A 6,387-nucleotide genomic window follows, 5' to 3' on the forward strand; every position below is an offset into this window, starting at 1 on the left:
GAACTTCTCTCCCTAGACGTCACTTTGATCTCGATGCATTACCGATGCGCTAAACAAATTTTAAGGCATTTTTCTAACACCTCGAAAAGGAGCAAATTGGTACAAGAATTCAGTCATAACTTTTTACTGGTTAAAGATACGTCGAAAAAAACCTTCACCATTGCATTTCTCGTGAAATTCTAGCCCATTTTGATATGTCGCACGACCCCCTTCCCATTTAAAATTCTGAAGTTGAATTCAAGATGGCGGACATCAAGATGGCCGCCGACCGTGTGGGTGGTGTCAATGTGGTTCCCCCTTGGCCAGGCAATGATTGGTCATCGCCATTTTCACATTCCATGCCGCAGTGGCCTTGTACTGAGGGTGTTAAGTGACTTATTGAGCCACCCTGTATGTACTGTATTAATGACCAAATATATTTATTTATTTGAATATCCTGAATACAGAATGAATCCATTTTATATCGTTTAGTCAGTCTGTCATGTGAAATATATCTTTTTGTGATTGAGGTAGGAAGCCACCGATGTGTAAAACATTGAAATGTTATAGCAAAACATACCCACTCCCCCAATCCCCTCACTATAAAAAAATTCTAGTACCGTGACTGACAGAACGTTCATGTAGAAATGCCCGAACAACTTACATCGGTAAATGAGCCATTACCGATGCAAGTTGCTCGGCATCTAGTTTCTCCCGATCTTCGCTAGATGGCAATAATACAGCCTTAGGAGGTAGTGTCCCCTAGCAGGATCCCGCAGAACTGCGTAGTCGACACGATCTTTTCAACATGTACAACCAGGGTTTCGGAGCGGAGTGCGGAGCGTACTAAAGGAGCGCTCCGGAGCGACTTCGAAGCGTCATTTCTACTCCGCTCCTCGCTCCGGAGCGGAGCGTGGTACGACAGCACTCCGATCCGGAGCGGAGTGGTTCGACTTCTTGAGAGACACGCTCCGCTCCGGAGCGGAGTGGTTCGACTTTTTGAATCGCACGCTCCGATCCGGAGCGGAGCGTGATACAACAGCACTCCGCTCCGGAGCGGAGTGGTTCAGCTTTTTGTGAGACACGCTCCGCTCCGGAGCGGAGTGGTTCGACTTTTTGAGTCGCACGCTCCGATCCGGAGCGGAGCGTGATACAACAGCACTCCGCTCCGGAGCGGAGTGGTTCAGCTTTTTGAGACGTATGCTCCGATCCGGAGCGGAGCGTGATACAGCAGTACTCCGCTCCGGAGCGGAGCGTGAGGCAACAGCACTCCGCTCCGGAGCGTGGTGCTTTTGACAGCACGCTCCGATCCGTTTAGGAGTTTTTTTTTACACGAATGCTGTAATGCAACTATGAATAATGGAATGGGCGCGTTAAAGCCGACTTCCGTGACGGAGTGGTTATAATGGGACCACATGGAAAAGAGCCTGCAGTCCTGTTTCCACGTACTCTAGTTGTTTGTCTGTATGATCGCCCCCGCTTGGAGGGGAGGGACAGAGTGAATCATGCTTCCTTATGGCCCTAGTCGAACGGGTGAAGGAGGAGGTGCGCGGGGACTTTTGACCGAAGCTTTTTTGTTTGTGGTCGCTCTACATCACATGCACCCTATGACGTCAGGGATCCGTGGGGTATTTCAAATTTTGTATTGTGACTCTTAGATATAAGAGTTTGAATGTTGTGTTGAATGGGTTACGAATAATTTCGAGCAATCAATTTTTTCTGCTTTACGGATTTTTCGGACCCACCTCCCCCATACAACAGAAAGCTTCGTTTTGTGCCGTATTCCGTGTTCCTTGCAGGTGACTCAGTGCAATCGGCTAGCTCATTGGTCTTGTGCCCGTTTCAAGAGGGGAGGAGGGTGAAACTGGTACATAGCTTGTTTGTGTGTGCTTTCGGGGTTGAGAACTTCGTTCGCTGCGCAGTACGTTGCGTTCGACTTATCCGTACATGTTAGAGACATCGCCTTTGCCAGACAGATCAAGTGTTGCCAGTTGTATTAGAATTATGCTACACTAATTCTGGCTAGATTGTTCTCTTTTAAAAGTATTACTTGCGCGTGTTATTCTTCTCTTCACTGTCATAAAAAGAAGCCTTTAAAGGCTGTGTTCTCTTGTATCATTACATGCATATTATGTGTGCTTGTCAACGGTGATACGTGGACGGCTTCAGGATTTTTTCCAGGAAGGGACAAGCAAGATATTTGTCTAAAGGAGGGGGGCAGAATGAGGCAGAATTTCCCCAAAATAGTATTACTCCCATTAAAAATATTCTACAGTTTCAAGTTATCATGTTCCTGCAACGCCCTTGCAATAATTAACATATATTACTGTGACTGAAATGAAATTATATGCGTGAAATATGTACTTTTAGATTGACTTTCATTTCCGGGTGGCGTGGCCTCCTCCCTTCCGGACATCCATGCGAATGGAGAAATCATTCCAACCAGTATCGTTTAATAGAATAATAAGGTGACTAGATTTGTTAAATCAATATAAAAGAACAAAAAAGAACGAAAAAAAATCCGTAATTGTTAATTCTATGCATCATAAGCCAAGAGAATCATAGAAGATCTATACTGTAATAATGAATTGAAGGAAACCATGCCGAGTTTTTATTTATAGTCTACATATTCAAGTAGGAATGGAATGGTGCACAAAAAGAATTACAAATATGTATGTAAAAGAAAACCAAGTATTTGGATAAAGTTATTTCTATAATTGTAATCAACAATGACAAATTGTCCTGTCAACAAAGTGTAAGTTTCAATTTGTCTTTTCCCGACTATTACCTTTGCCTTGCCTTTAATCGTATATTTCTCATGATCCGTAATTTTAAACAAATCCTAGATAAGTCGGTAAAAAAATAGGACCCCGAAACGGAAAAGAATTATACTGTGATAGAGAAACAAACACAAAGGAAACACCAATGACATTAACGCGGGTCAAACCTACACCATTTGTCGTTGAGAGCTGAACTCCAATCCACGAACTCGCTGAAATATTCCCATGGAATTCATTATTCGTCTGATATTGAATACCCAATGATGCTTTCTGTTATGTAATAGACATTTATGAAGTGAATACATTATTAGAACTTTGCCAGATTTCAGAAAACACACACACACACACACACATACGTAAAAGATATGCATAAGAGGTTGTTCATTTGGAAATGAATTTCCGAGTTGTATTTTTATGATTTTGTGAATAGATTTAAAGGAAAGTGACATCTCTTATTGTTAAACAGAATTACAAATGTATATTTGCTTAAGGATTAATTTATCACAATATACATTGCAATTATACATTCAACATACGTTGAAACAATGCCTTTTGTTATGGACTTTTGGTGGATTTAAGACTCAACAATACGATATCGAGAATAGACCTACAGTTTAAATCCTACCTAAAGTGGGATTCGAGCCCCTATGTCCCTCCACCGGGTATCGATCCCAGTGCCCCTTCATTACAAGGAGACGTTGTTACCACTATGTTATCTGGGTACAGGGCGCTACTTTTTTTTTCAGTACACATTTATCAATTCTCTCATTATCATCGTCGCGATTAGCTAAAATTCAAAGCTAAGTTACAAAAATCAAATCAAATGCCATCAGTGAGGAAGGCACGTATTGCTCGCAGCCCTGTTTTTCAAAATGAAACCATAAAATTCAGGACATGACCCTATCCAAGTAGATAATATTACATTTTGTGTTTATCACGGTTATTAAGGTTTATACATCTTGTTTCGACTTATCTGCTGACTACACATTGTTCATTACTGAAAACTTGCTTTCAGTTTGCTGTGTACAACGTACTCAATACAAAAAAATATTAATTTTATACGTATACGTTTTCTGGCTTTCTAGACTCAGAAAGTTAAATATAGCAACATTCCATTCGTCGTCTTATCCAAAAAAAATCAATTTTCTTATAACCACCATGCCTATTTCCAGGTTACTGCTTACAAACTTGAAATGTTAGATATGGCAACCAGACATTTTGTAATTTTTGCAGTAGTATACGTATGTAACCATTAAATACCTATTTCAACTTCCTGCCTTTAAAATTGGGAAAAATAATCGATATGACAACCCTGTATTTCATACTATTTAAATTCCCCTGTTCGGCTGTATACAAACAGCATTCCGATTTTCGACTTTATACCTTCATAAAAGTAAACCAAATGTGACAACTTACATTTTTGGTTAAGCCGGTTTTCAACTTTCTAGTGTCAGAATTTTTAAAAAGATATGAAAACTCTGTTTTTCAAATTAAAACGTTTCCTTATTGGCCGACGGTAACATTAATAAGCATGATTCCGATTTTCAACTTCATACATTCAAAAACCGAAAAGTTAAAATTAGCAACCTGAATTTCCAATTACTTTAAACTTTTCCCTTTCGCTACATTCAAAGTATCATACATAACCAGCGTAAAAGAAAGTTACATATGACAATCATGGACCAGCGAGTGTTTTGCATGAATACCCGTCTGCCTTTATCTTCCTCCGTACAAGTTGCTTCGCCTTTCCTCTGGCCTTTTAGAAGGTCGAATGGATTCTCTGCAGTAATTTCGCCAGTGTTACTCGAACCAATATTCCGGAATAACTCACTTCTCCCGCGGCGTGGACTGTAACGTCGGGCCGATATGCCGAAGTGCTTAGCCCGAACCAGAAGTTGAACCGAAATGAGTTTCAGTCGCGATCCCTGGTGGCAGGAAATGAGAGTGGTTCCATTCTCTCAACTTATAAAACCACAGGTGGCACACCTGCTATTGAAATATATTGTCCCCAGAAGTAGTAGTAGAGTAGTAAAAGTGATAAGGAAAATGTAATAATAATAATAATATCGCTCTCTTCACGAAAACAGTCCAGTGAAGATCGAAGCTTCCCCTTGCCTCCTCCACACCCTTGGCCCTCCAGGTTTGTCACACTTCTTCTACGCTTCACAGTTGACACATTGCGCCTTGTACAGTCACAGACAGTACGTATGCGGTTGATTGTGCCTTCCCTGGTGTATTGTGTAAGGATTATTCCTTGCTTATTGGCAACACTGTAGGTGAGTGACGTAATCTTTTCTGGACTGTTTCCGTGGCGTTAGCTTTAGTAATAATCAGTTTTATAACAACAATAACGGGCGATTTTCAAATGCTGTACAAATTCCACAAACAAATTTACTAATGTACTCGGAACCTTTGATCGTTAGTTTTCTGTATACACTCGTATTATCCAACCTCGGAGCGCTCCGGAGTCGCTCCGGAGCGGAGTGGGCAAGTTCTTAAAATATCGCTCCTCGCTCCGGAGCGGAGCGTCACAAGGTATCGCTCCGCTCCGGAGCGGAGTGAACCGTTTCCTAAAATTTCGCTCCTCGCTCCGGAGCGGAGCGAGAAATTTTCCAACTTCCTCTGCTCCGATCCGGAGCGGAGCGTGTCAAGGTAGCGCTCCGCTCCGGAGCGGAGTGAACCATTTTCTAAAATTTCGCTCCTCGCTCCGGAGCGGAGCGAGAAATTTTCCGATTCCCGCTGCTCCGCTCCGGAGCGGAGCGGGATAAGACATCGCTCCGCTCCGGAGCGGAGCGAACCATTTCTTAGAATCTCGCTCCTCGCTCCGGAGCGTTGGCAACAGTCGGAGCGTTGATCCGCTCCGCTCCGAAACCCTGTGTACAACTGATCAAATAATGGCCGTAGATTGTAGTTTGTCAAACTATGGTACTCGTACCAACCAGAAAATACAGAAAGTTATTGTATCCCATTATTAATATATAGTTGTTTATTTTAATGTCAATAAAAGAATTCAATCTAATTACAGTTTACTAATTGTAGTTACTACTAGTATTTGTCAATATAATCGTGCAAACCCCGCAACATTACTTGATGGTTCGCCGAAAGTAGGAATTTTGGTTCAGTGGTACGCAAGTCTAAAAGTCGAGGATTTAAAGAAAAATACACTGACACGTCTAAAAGTTTACTCTTGAGTAAGCAGCAAAAGGTATATATTGTCTGTTTTGCCTCCAACAATGAACTAACTTGCCTATGTTCAATTAAAAGCTGGTCATTATTCTTTATTGTTCATATCACTTCTTTTCCTGTTTCCCATTACATTGTCATTCTCTCTTGCGTATTTTTATAATAATTTGCCATATTTTCATTTATTCTCATTCTTGTTTAATTTCATTCTACAGCAACTTATAGAAACTTAGATTCATGAAGCTACCAGCTATTGCCATTCACATAAGTCCGTTGCTTTTTTGTGGCTTATAACTAGACCTCGCATATTTAGGTTCCAAAAAGTGTTCTTAAAATAGGTTCTAAAATCTTATATTAGGCTCGAAATATCCTGAATTATGTCCCAAGAAAACTTAAAAACACTGACTTGAACCATAAGAAAATTTAAATAACAACCAAATATTTA

The sequence above is a fragment of the Lepisma saccharinum genome, chromosome 13, assembly GCF_977018435.1.
Source record: "Lepisma saccharinum chromosome 13, izLepSacc3.1, whole genome shotgun sequence".
Classification (NCBI taxonomy): Eukaryota; Metazoa; Arthropoda; class Insecta; order Zygentoma; family Lepismatidae; genus Lepisma; species Lepisma saccharinum.